The 13,267-nt window shown below is 44.3% G+C and overlaps 1 long non-coding RNA gene across 1 annotated transcript; it reads right to left on the bottom strand.

The window, feature by feature from the left end:
* Window positions 1–992: 992 nt before the first annotated feature.
* On the bottom strand, window positions 993–12,175 carry LOC121042708 (uncharacterized). Its single transcript, XR_005796395.1, has 2 exons — window positions 11,434–12,175; window positions 993–2,728 (listed from the first exon to the last, which is right to left on the bottom strand). It is a non-coding gene; the product is annotated as an uncharacterized LOC121042708 (long non-coding RNA).
* Between the last annotated feature and the right edge of the window lie 1,092 nt (window positions 12,176–13,267).

Here is a 13,267-nt window from a genome sequence, read left to right as displayed (position 1 = left end):
AGTCTTTTTCTGGAGCAAACTTTCCTGGGCCACCCCATCCAAAATCCAAGTAGGCTACAACAGCAGGATCTCAAAAGGTAGAAAGACGTGAATGGAAGTTGAAAGGAACAAAGCATTAACATTGAGCCTCATTCACTGCTAGCACACAAAGACCCACTTTAAGATTGGCAGAGCCAAAGTAGCCTTGCAAGGACTCTCCAAACTTCTGAGCCCTGGATGAAATCAGATAGGGCGATCAGTTTGAAACAGAAAGGAATTCATGCCTGAGGAATCAAATTAAGCATGACCGAGATGCTTAGCCTTCGTCTCTTTGATGATTGAGAATTTTCTTTCTCTGTCTCCATAGGACAAGAAGTAATGAAACTAACATTTTAACTCTTCAATATAAGTAGGATTTAGAATATAAGTAAGTTTACGTTGTATTTTTTAAGGAGAAACAACTGAGTTAGACATTATCAGCAGTGTTGAAATAAGTTTCTAGGCTCCAGATGGAGTCACTCCTGCCCCCAAGGGTACCACATCAGCAAACCAAAACTTAGACAATTTCCATGTCCCTGTAAATGCTCTGCTTGACCAGAAACTCAGCATATACATCTGGTCAGCCAACCCCTAAATGCTAAGCCAGTTCTGAGCTGGCTTTATCCTCATTTCCTTGTTCCTTCATTTTCTATTTTTCTCTTTCTTGTTCCTTATTCTTTATTCTGTAAAAGCTTCTTGCTTTCTGCCCCATTTTGCAGTTCTCTGAACCCCTGGGAACTGAGACTGCTTCATGAGGTGTTAAATAAAGTTTGTTTGTAACCCCTAAAGGTCGTGATCCCGCGGTTTCTAAGTTCAAGCCCCAGTGGGGCTCTGTGCTGACAGCTCAGAGCTTAGAGCCTGCTTTGGTTTCTGTGTCTCCCTCTCTATCTACCCCAACCCAGCTCGCACTCTCTCTCAAAAATAAATAAACACGAAAAAAGTTTAAAAAAAATAATTTTCAACAGCAGCAAAAATAAACTCTAAAAGATTTTTTTTAAATAATTTTTAACAGCAGCTAGCATTTATAATATGATTTATATGTCAAGCGCTATGCTAATTTTAATAGTTAATATCCCCAACATTCCTGTAAGATAGTTACTCATACCATCTCCGAGATACTTCTAGGATTTTCCATGCAGCAGTTTACAAGGTATTTTTTTAATACATTACAATTTTAAAATTCTATCTCTAAGGTTCTTTGAGTATAGAATGGGGAAGGAAAAGCCAGGTGGCTCCACATGGATCACAAAAGGATGAAACCTAATTACACATATAAGGAGAGGAGCCTTGTCCAGGGCCCCACGTGGCACCTTGGCGCGACCCCCCAATTCCGTGTCCACTTTTGTCTCCACGTCCGGTCTACCGGTCTAGTGACAGACCCCTAAGAACAGTGCGGGTGAGCAGCCGCAGTGATTCAGGAACAGACCAAAACGAAGATACTCTCTGAAAGGGCACTTCCTGGGAACCCTGTCACTGTGGGCTCCAGAGAGTGACAGGAAACAGGCAGTGCCGGTGGCTTCCGGGTGTCCTCCTGTGCCATCTTGTTGACATTTCTCAGAGGGCATGTGCCCTGTCTGACTTGTTTCAAAACATACGCTCTCTCTCAAAGGCTTCTCAGGGATCCTTGAGCCTCTGGCTTATTACAAGAAGTGTTCCTGCTATTCCAGAAATAATTTTTTCAGATCTGAGTGCCTGCTAATAGTTGAGACTTGGCCTGTGAAGCCATGTTGGACTATGTCACGACTCTGGAAAATTCTGTCACAGCGGCCTTTTCCCTGACGCTATTATTGTTCTTAAAATGTTATTTTTTGTTAACTGTACCAAAGGATATATAGTCATTTTATAAAAATTAGAAGTCAACAAGTAAAAGGAAAAAAACAACAACAAGAAACACAGTGCCACCTACTTAATTAATACACTAGCTCATGTCCTTGTAAATATTTTTGCCTTTCCCTGCAAAGGGTTCACACAATGCAAACTATTTTGTGATTTGCTTTTTGCATCTAATAACATTCAACTAAGTGTTTTCCCATGTCTGCAAATGCACTGCTGTAACTCATATAACAGCATAGTATTCCGCTCGCGGATACTGCTACTCTTAACATTTAAGCAAAACAAAGTGAACCCGGTAGGTGCCATATCTTCTGATAACTCCGTACCAAAGCAGACATTCAAACACTTGCTTGGAAAAACTAAGAAAATCATGTTTAATGGTTGTTTGATAACAGTACATCAAAGAATCGGTTTGGTTACTTTGTCCCCTGAGACCAGTGCCTTTTTTCTTACTGCATTAAACTTAATCGGTCAGGAGCTCCGAGGTTCTGCGTCTAGATCCTAAACGTCCCCGGAAAGCTAAACAAAAATGTGAGATAAACATTTGAGGTAGGTTTTCCTGACGACAGTCAGAGCTGTCTGCTTTGTACTCCCCTCGCAGTGCGGGTGCTGACAGGGACCCTTCGGCCTTGTTGACTGTTCCATCCCCCATGTGACGTCATTGGACGTGGGAGGGAGGTGTGGAGGGGCGCTTACAGCCTGCTGCTCATCAGAGGGCTCGCTCCTTGAACACACTTTATCTTGTCGCCGAAATAAGCTTCTGTCATTTGTAAGGAGACTGCCTGGCAGTAACAGACGCAGTGCCTTCCTCGTTTTTCTTTCTTGTTTTACCGCGTCATGTGTAAGATGATGTTCCCTTGCTTGCCGCAGCATTAGGCTGTTGGGGAGGGTGGGAAAGAAAGACAGGAGACAGTTTGCTAGAGCTTTTGGCACAAGAATTATCGTCTTCCCTTTCAGGAGATGTAAATGGCCGTTGCTGCTGGAGGTGTGACAGGCAGCTTCACAACCCATCACCCTGCAGGGCAGCAACACATCTACACAAGGATGTCTTTTGTGAGCTTTCTCCCCAGCCTTCCAAGTGTGTGCTGTTGACCCCTGCGCCACCATCCTGGAGAGCTCAAACAGCAGGGCGACAGGTTCCCTGGAGGTCTCTCCTCTCATCTTGACCCCAAAGGCAGATCCCATGCTGCCGTCTCTGCCTGGCGCTGGCTGTCACAGAGGAGCCTCTGTCTGATGTGGGTACCTCTGTTTCAGATCTGCTTAAGAGCTTTGCCTCTCTGGTCTTTTTTTTTTTTTTTTTTAACGTTTATTTATTTATTTTGAGAGAGAGAGAGAGAGAGAGAGAGATAGCAGGGGAGGGGCAGAGAGAGAGTGTGTGTGAGAGGGAGAAAGAAAGAACCCCAAGCAGGCTCCAGGCTCTGAGCTGTCAGTGCAGAGCCCGACGCAGGGCTCGAACCCACGAACTGTGAGATCAGGACCTGAGCCAAAGTCGGACGCGTAACGGACAGAACCACCCAGGCGCCCCTTGCCTCACTAGTCTTTAGACTCCTTGTGGTGAAGTAGATGAGTTGGCAGTGGGAACAGAGCTGACTGTCAGGGACAAAACTGATGGATAAATTCAGAGGCAGAGGCCATGCGAGGAATGGAACACGCCCTTACAGCAAGCTTTCCCCGACACCTTCCCCTGGGGCACACGGCCCATCATCAGGAATGGGAATTAGCTTGTCACTTCTGGTCTGGACCTCCCTCTGGCTGATGGCTCTCAACCTCTCCCTCTAGGTCTAAGCTCCATTCTGGCTTCTCTTAGCTCGGAGGCTTTTGCTCTGGACTCTAAAATTTCCCCCAAGTGATATTTCAGCAACTGCCCTGGACTCTTTCCTGTGTTTTGACTGCGTCATATTCGGCCTGTTTGTCATTGCCACCTTTTCTGACCTTGCCACCTTGGGCTGCAACTCCTTGCTCCCTAGGGAGGGTCCTCCACCTCCAGGCCACCGGCTAGACACCCGATTCTCTGCTGCTCTCTAGCTGTCCCAGAGGGAACTGCAGCGTCTGGGTGCAGAATTCCTGGTGGGCTGGACCCCCTTCTAAAGACCTACCAGGATCCAGGTTCTGTGCAGGCCCAAAGCCCACTAGGTTTGCTTAAAAGCAGCACCCTGGTCTGAGACAGCAGTGCCCGGGCCTAGGGCTTTTCTGCACACGTGTTGCATAAGCCCTGGATAAGTTCCGATTACCGGCAACCCTTTGCCACATGGGATTCTGTAGGACAGAAATAGAAGAGTAGAAAGGCAAATGAATAATCATGGGAGCATAATCTTCTCTCTGAATAACTGAAAACCACTGGATTATATCTGACCTCCTTTTCCTGTATCAGCTTTTGTCCTGAGGGAGACAATTACACAGAAGGGAGGGAAAGATCCTTTGTTTATTGCATTTACCATGTGGAATCAATTATTAAAAAGTGGTACATTCCTTGACGGTCACTAACGAGTAGCACTATAGTAATCCTCATCGCAAATGATTCAGAATTTTCCATGAGAAGAGCATGAGACTCTTTGAACCACCAAATTGGAATGAGGGTCCGTCTATAATCTCAGTGAGAACGAACAAGTCCCCAGTTCCACCGATAATATGGAAATTATCCACTTAATTATGTCAGCCAGAGAGAAGTGGCTTTTCCTTAGCCAAATTTGCATTTTATTTTGTGCTCTGATGACTGTGGCGAAGGTCATGGAATGCCTAAGAAGTGTTCTGTTCTCTGTGTGCGGATGTTGTGACGGAATCACTTTTAGTTATTCACAAAACGATCTTTAAAAGTAATAAAGAACATAAGGCTGCCACCCTCATCCAAAAAATAGACAACTATGTAAATGGTCTTGTGTTCGGATTCTGGGTCAGACTGCACTGTTAGCTGATGACTTGGGACGGCTATTACATCTTGTTAAGAATTAAAAGGAATAATGCAAGTAAAGTGAGCACAGAGAGACACGGTGGGCACAGCAAGCCCTCAATAAAGAATGAGTTGAGGCAAGTATATTAGCTTCCTATTGTTGCTGTAACCTTAGTGGCTTAAAACAACACAAATGTATTAGCTTATAGTTCTGGAGGCCAGAAGTCTTAAAATCAAGATGTTCTTCTAGGGGCGCCTGGGTGGTTCAATTGGTTAAACGTCCAACTCTTGAATTTGGCTCAGGATTCCAGGGTTGTGGGATCGAGCCCTGAGTTGGGCTCTGTGCTGAGTGTGGAGCCTGCATTCAGAGAGAGAGATTCTCTCTCTCTCTCTCTCTGCTCCCTACCTCCTGCTTGAGCATGAGTTCTCTCTCTCTCAAACAACAAAAATTCTTCTGGAGGTTCTGGGGGAGACTTTATTTCCTTGCTCCTCATAGCTTCCAGAGGCTGCCCGCATTCCTACCCCTGGACCTATGTCACTCTGACTGTGCTTCCACTCTCACATCTCCTCTGACTCTCCTGTCTCCTTTTTTCACTTAGAAGAACACTTTTGGGGCACCTGGGTGGCTCAGTCTGTTAAGCATCTGACTTTTGATTTGGGGTCAGGTCATGATCTCACGGTTCATGAGATCAAGCCCTGCATCAGGCTCTGTGCTGTCGGCGTGGAGTCTGCTTGGAATTCTCTTTCCCCCTTTCTCTCTACCCCTCCCCCGTTCTCATGAGTGTGCTCTCTCTTTCAAAATAAACAAACAAACAAACAATCTAAAAGTAATTTAAAAAAGAAGAACACTTGTGATTGCCTTGGGCCCATGCAGAGAATCCAGGATAATCTCCTATCTCAAAATCTTTGACTTAACCATACACGCGAAGTCTCTTTTGCATGTTAAGGTAACAAATTTACAGGTTCCGGGGACTGGGACAGGACATCTTTTGGGGTGGGAGTGAAGGCACTATTCTGCTCATCTAGCAACTTATTTCACTCTTAGGTCTTTGAGGAAATTTTGACAGCACAGACAATGGCACAGCTTGGCTAAAACATAGGTTGGAAATGTACAAATGCTCAAGGGTTTTTGAGTTTGGGAGCATAAATGAGAAGCTGTTACCGGCATGCAGGTTGACCACTTAATTCAAAAATGGTTATTTCCTAAACTCCAATTGCGAAAGAACAATGGGGGTGAGCAGATAGGTACAGAATAAAGCTTTTTTGATTTGTATCACAGTCACTGGATTGAAAATGCTGAAAAGTTAGTGGTTGGGCTTGACTTGTAAGTGTTACAGTCCTTGGCCAGGTTCAGCCCTCAAGCATATTCTTCCATGGCCAGTGGTGGCTGTAACGTCCTGACTCCACTCCTGTGATGTCAACCTCTCAGGCACTCCTGTATTGTCAAGAGGCACCAGCCAGAGTGGAAGTCAATCAACAACATTAGCCTCCTATCTTTGTAATCGGCACCAAAAAGGAATAGTCATATTTGGAGAGCTGTCTCACTGGTTACTAAGACTATAATGAATGATCAGAATCCTGGGTGATGAGGCTGGGAGGAACCTTGGAAATACTCTGCTCCAAACACTGGTTTTCTAGATATGAAAACAGGATTTGGAAAGGTCATGCAACCTGCCCAAGTCACTCAGGATTCTAGGAACCTAGGGTTTCCATTGAGGTGTTCCTTCCATTGCTACAAAGAGTTGCCAACCTCTCCTAATTTGCATAATTAATGTATTCTTCTCCTTTGCATTTTTTAGTATAGTACAAGCCCTATACCCTGGTCCAGTGTTTCTCAAACTTTAGTGGGTATCAAAATCTCTCAGAAGAATTGTAAAACTGGAGATTCCTGGGCTCTACCCCCAAAGATCTGATTCAGTAGGTCTGGGGTAAGGTCTGAAAATGTGCATTTCTACAAGCTTGCAGGTAATCCAGATGATGCTGGACATTGCTTATGGAAGCACTCCTCTAGTCCCTCCTCCATATCCTAGGAGAGAGGGTGGCAGAAATTAAACAGGGAGGAAGATCACGGTCAGTTTCCACCATGCAAAGTACAATTATGCAATAGGACAGCAGTCTTACAAGCCATGCTATTGTTCTGAGAAATAATTTTCAATAAATTTCAATATCTGGAAATCTCTTCTTTTAGCACATAAAAAACACTTAGCAGATATACCTGCCTATAGAGTAGAGGGACTTGCTCTCCCTACCATTATGACTTAGATGGAACACAGAGCAAGGAGGATATGATATAAGGAAGCCTTGCCTGTTTCCAGGCCCAGTCATTGCCAGAAGAAGATGGAAAATAGAGCTAATTAATGAATGCCACCCAAGGGACTAACTTCTCCAGTCCTAGAACATCCTGGGCCTTTGCTAGCTTATGCGGTGTCTTTGCGCGTGTTAGAATAAGGTGTCTTTTGGATAAAGGGAAGACAACGGGTACCCCTCTGGGATGATCAGTTGGAAAGAGGAGCCCTTTCTCCAAGCTGATGCAGCTCTAGCCAGGTCATGGCTTGGCGAGCAAGGCATGGGCTAGAATGAAACCCCTACTCCAACCACACCGAGGCACCTTGTTCAAGACACAAACAGACTAACCACAGCTGCTTACCTTGCCTCTTCTCTGCCACATCCCTCCCCTTGGATACCGTCTTAGAATTAGGAAGCGTTGAGGCTATCTATGAGCATTATGATTCCAGAGAGACTCAATATACCTAAATGGACTATTTAAATATGAGAATGCACTAAGCTTTAAGCTGAGATAGGCCTATGATTAAAATTTTTATTCCTCCTGCTTAAAGAATAGGAACTTGGGGAAAAACCAGGCTGGCGATAGACTGAAATCTTTGGGAGATTGTTTGCAAAGATGGCCGCAAGGACTCCTTCCACCCCTGTATGCAGGCCCCTCTGCCTTGTGACTTAGCTTCTCCTCCCCTCTAGAGAAGGAGCCTATTTTCTACCCCTTGAATCCGGGGTTGGCCATCTGACTGTCTTTGGCCAAGTTAGCAAACATGAAGCAAGCAGAAGCTCAAAATGTACTCGAGCACTGGGGCTTACCTTCTCTTTCACCTGTGGACTTTGAACACCACGTGAACAAACCAGATGAGCCTGTTGGAGGATGAGATACTAGGTGCAGGGACCACTGAGAACTGCAAAAACTCTCCACACAACTGACTCAGTCCAAACCCCTGCCCGAGTTGACTCGACCAAATACTAGCATGGCTTCTAGCAGGATCCTGCTCCTCTTGAGTTTCTATCTAGAAAAGCTCAAGTCTGCCAAAAGAATTGATGCTTTGTTCCAGCCAACACCCAAAGATAGGTCCCTGACTTCCCTTTCTCAGAGCATTTATTTAAAAAAGCTGATGATTATGAATCCTTCCACTGTCCCTTGCAGATGTACAGACATCTGGCCAACTCTAGAGTATCTCTCTCAAGGATCTGAAAGTCATTCCTTTACATTAAAAACATTTCTTTTTAAAATGTTTATTTATTTTTGAGAGGGAAAGAGATGGAGCATGAGCAGGGGAGGGGCAGAGAGAAAGGGAGACACAGAAGCTGAGCTGTTAGCACACAGCCTGACCTGGGGCTCGAACCCACAAACCGTGAGATCATGACCTGAGCCGAAGTCAGACACTTAACTGACTGAGCCACTCAGGCGCCCCTAAATTTTTTTTGGGGGGGGTTGTTTATTTTGAGAGAGAGAGAAATAGAGAGCAAGTAAGGGAGGGGCAGAGGTCAGGAGAGAGGGAGAGAGTCCCAAGGAGGCTGGGTGCTGTCAGCCCAGAGCCCGACCTCGGGCTCGAACTCACAAACCGTGAGGTCATGAACTGAGCCGAAATCAAGTCAGACGCTTTACCAACTCAGCCACCCAGGTGCCCCTAAAAGTCATTCCTTTAAAATGTAATTATCAAGAAGAATAGGACCTCTGTCTCCCAGTCTGTGGAGGGTGGGAGGCTATCTTTGCTAAACCCAGTTAGCAGACACAGGACCTAACGGCCTTTGCACGAACCACCCTTCCTACCCACTTTTGGTAATTTTTTACTTCCCTGACTCTACCTTAGTCCCTGCTCACTTCCCCTCCCAATTTCCTCATTTTCCCTTTTATATGCAAACCAGAATTGAAAGCTCTGCTCGTTTCCCTACTGCAGTAGTTATTTAAAAAAAAAAAAAAATGTTTTTACTGCTTTTAACCAATGCAGTTGTTTTCTCTCTGATGGGCCCACGCTGTCCTGCAACCCTACCCTTCCCAGCTGAGATCCCAGACACGAGAAAAGCTATCTTAGACCATATAACTCCAAGGGATCCAGCCCAGATGAGAAGAACCACTCAACCAGTAATAAATATTCGAGAAACAATAAATATTTGCTCTTTGAATCTAAATTTTGGGGTGGTCTGTTGCATAAGAAGAGCTAACTGATACAATTTAAATATTTTTTTTTTTTTTGGTGCAAACTCAAATTTTAGAGTAGGTTAAATTCATGACTTCATTCCACTTGTTATAATATCTTGTATGCCAATCCTAAGAACGCAACTAAAAGTATGCAAACTAAGTCCATTAGCGTGGTTGGATTGCATAACAAAATACAAGGCAGATGGATTTTTACAACCGTTAATTTAACCTATACTCTGAGTTAAAACAGGCAGACAAGTTCACTAGGGGAGATAAATATCCACCCTCCAGGCAGGTGAAATGGACTGGCAGCAGGCTGAGCGCTCCAGGTGCCTATCTATTCTATTCAATTACCTCAACATTTCTTGAAGATTCTTACAGAGATATGACACCTGAGTGGGTTGCCGTGGAGTGCAGGATGGATGGTAAGGAATTAATTACTATCAACTTGTTCTTAGTATATGCTAATATTGCCAATGGCTAACTTGCAAATTAGAGTGGTCCCCAGGTTCTCCCTCTAGAAAGACTATTCTGACCCACTTGCAGAGTCAATGCTTTCAGGAGTGGGGAAAGAATGGGGCTGCCAAGATGGCAACAGGAACTGCATGCTATTTCATGTCACAATGAAAACAAAAAAAGATTCAGAACTTTGGTCTGGTTGGACTGATAGCCATCTACAAATCGACTGATTTACCAACAGTGAGGCAGGAATCTCTGTCATGGTCTCCTTGACTCTGAGCTGATCCATGCCTGAGCCTATCATTTTCTACAGGGCTGGTATAGTCTTATTCCTTTATTTTTTAAAAAATATTTTTAACATTTATTTACTTTTGAGAGACAGAGAGACAGAGCGTGAGTGGGGAAGGGGCGGAGAGTGAAGGAGACACAAAATCTGAAGCAGGCTCCAGGCTCTGAGCCATTAGCACAGAGCCTGACCAAACCCACGAACTGTGAGATGATAAACTGAGCTGAAGTCAGACGCTCGGCCGACTGAGCGACCCAGGCACCCCTAGTCTTATTCCTTTTAGTGTATGCCTTTTACTGTCGGTGGGAGGACCTTAATGGTTTTTGGTTTTTTGTTTTGTTTGTTTGTTTGTTTTAGCAAAATTCACAAATGCTATAAGTTAGATGTATCTTGTTCCATACAGATTCTTGGGATGTTCACTCATAAAACGGGTTCAGCTAAAAATGTTACGGGACCTGGTGACCATTTGGAGGGGAAGAGGTGACAGGGATGGGTAGTAACCAACTTGACGTGCTTAGTAGGTGCCGGTGAGGGAAACCCCTTTAGTTATGACCCGGAAGACCAGTGCGCTAATTTATGAAGTTAACCAAATTTGGAAATATTTGTGACAAAGGTGAAATAATTCAAATGATATTGACAATGGAAGAATCCTGGAAAAAAAAAAATTATTTTCTACCTCAGGAAACATAGGAACGAATACCTGGAAGACACAGCAATCTAAAATGCTGACTCTGTAGATGGGAAAACACCCAGAAATTGGCAAGTACGGGAGAATATTAATAAATGTATACATTGGCATAAAATATGCAATTTGTAAGCCACTTGCTTTCTGCTTATGAAGATTCTTTACAGCATTACTGGAATGTTCACTACATTGAAAATGGAAAATTATATCTGTAGAGTGTCATTTTTTGTGATTAGGCTGCTATGTATTGCAAAACCTATCAACCTAGCACACATTTATTAAGCACCTACTATTTTCCAGTTCCTGTGCTGAGGAAGCAACTGGAAACCGGCCATCGTCATGCAGCAAAATTAGTGCTATAAGAAAGGTAAATACTTATGTGAGAGGAAAAAAACACTTTCACATTCATTCCATCCTTAATTCCTTATACACATGTGACCTGCCAAACAATTTTGGCAGCCAAGGAGGCGCAAAAAAAGCTGATTTTACATCACTATCGTCATTACCATTGTCACCTTCCTACTCCTACTTCCTACTCCTGTGGCGTGTGGTCTCACCGGGTTCAGAGGCACCACTCCAAAATGGACGACGCTTTCCAGGTCTGACTGACCACAGCCCCTCCCCCCTGCTGGAAAGGAATGCTCCCTTCGTCCCTCATCCTTGGCTTCTTTTCCCTGGGCTGCCTGCAAGACGCCAGAGACTTAAGATAGGTTTTATTTATTCTTGTCTCCTTGAGGTTTTGCTTATGTGTACTTTCCAGTTTCTAAAGTGCTGAAAGATATATTGTCTTTTTTTTTTTTTTTTTTTTAAACCGGGCAGCTGATTGCCGAGCTACTCACCGAAGAGCACATCTTAAAAAGAGATTGTTGCACATGTAGCATCTGCTTCAGTTTAGGCTTGTCCTTGTTCTGCTGTTAGAGCAATCGATCTTGACCTCCAGGATTTGTCTCACCTAATGAAGGTTGCGGCAAATGTGATTTTCGCCTCAATTTTTACATTTTTAGAAGGAGGTCTAGGATTGCTTCAATACAGGTTAAATCCATTTAATTGAGCAAGCATTTTAAGGTCCACTGCATCAATAATGAAATCTCCCAGGTTGGAGGCCGAGGGGATAGCAAGGATGAATAAGGCAGTCTGTGCCCTCTGGGAGACTTTGATTTAATTGGAAGGTAGGTTGTTTCGTGTATGATTGAGAGCAGCGTTCGGCAACCTTTTTCTGAAAAGAGAAAGTAAACATTTTAGGCTTTGTGGGCCATAGGGTCTGTCACAACTACTCAGCCCTGCTTTTGTAGCATGAGAAGAGCCATAGACAATAGTTGAAAAAAAAAACGGGTGTGGCTATGCTCAAATAATATTTATTTACAGGGGTACCTGGGTGGCTCAGTTGGTTGAGCGACCGACTCTTGATCTCAGCTCAGGTCTTGATTTCAGGGGGTCGTGAGTTCAAGACCTGAATTGGGCTCTCCATTGGGGGGTGAAGTCTACTTAAAAAAAAAAAAAAAAGTTTATTTACAAAAATAAGCAGCATGCCAGATCTGGCTAACCAGTCAGAGTTTGCTGGTTCCTAGCTTAGAGCAAGGTCTTTGCCATCAGAATGCTCATTTTATAGCCCTCTGCCTCTAACTGTGGGACGGTGGGCATTCCGCTTAACCCCCCCAAGTCTTGGATTTCATATCTATAAGTGGGGATGGGAATAAAAGCTGCCTCGTGGGATTGTTCTAAGGTTTAATGAGATAGGGCTCATTGGCTCCAGGTTGGTTCCCAGTAAGAACTCAATAAACGTTGACACTTACTGCTAAGCCAGGAGCCCAATCAGAAGCCTCTTTGGCAAGGACATGTAGCAGTGATGACAGCTACAGGAGTAGAGAAGCGGACTCTAAGCCATTAAATGTTGTAAACAAATTCTCTTTGAAATGGGAGACTGATACAAGGCCCTCCCGGAGAGGGGTATGAGGACCAGACAGCCTTCTGAGATGGTCTCAGATCTTTCCAGGCAAGTATGGCTGGCTTTTGCTCTGTTCTTATTATATTTTGTGCAGTCCTCCATTAGAGTCTTTGGAGGTACCCCTGAGGTCACCGACAGCCAATGTCTGTCCCCACTCCATTGGGAACCCCTCCTTCTGGGATCCCAGGACCGAGAACAGGGCCGGGCTCATGTTAGGTGATTAGTAAGTATCGCTCACATATATTTTTCAGTGTTTAGGATTCCATACAGGTATAGAAACAGCTCTGCTCTAACAACCCTGAGCTCTGCAAAGCTGGTCCAGTTTCCAGGGAGTTTTGGACGGACCCTCCAAAAATGCTGCTGTCATCCTTCTTTTCACTGCCGTTCCTAAGCTGGATCTTCACCATTCCAAGGAATGTCTGTTTCCTTTCTTTCTCAGGGTCAAGGACCGATCCCTGTAATGCTTACAGGATGTTCTTGAATAGCCAATTGTCCTCTGATTATTAAGTGAATAATCTTCTTTTCATTTCACAGAAATGAAAAACAAGTTAAAATGCCAAAGTCAAACAGTCTGAGCACGGCAATTTTCTACGGTGGATGGAGGCCATGCCACCGTGCAGAGACCCAGATAAACAAAGTGAGTGCAAGCCAGACAGCCAGCTTTCCATCATATATATATCCAGTAGGCATTCTCTAGCGCCTTCCTGGCACAGTCTGGAAGGAAAGTG

The sequence above is a fragment of the Herpailurus yagouaroundi genome, unplaced genomic scaffold (assembly GCF_014898765.1).
Source record: "Herpailurus yagouaroundi ecotype Mexico unplaced genomic scaffold, PumYag 186, whole genome shotgun sequence".
NCBI classification, from domain to species: Eukaryota; Metazoa; Chordata; class Mammalia; order Carnivora; family Felidae; genus Herpailurus; species Herpailurus yagouaroundi.
This window is presented reverse-complemented; position numbering and strand designations above follow the sequence as displayed.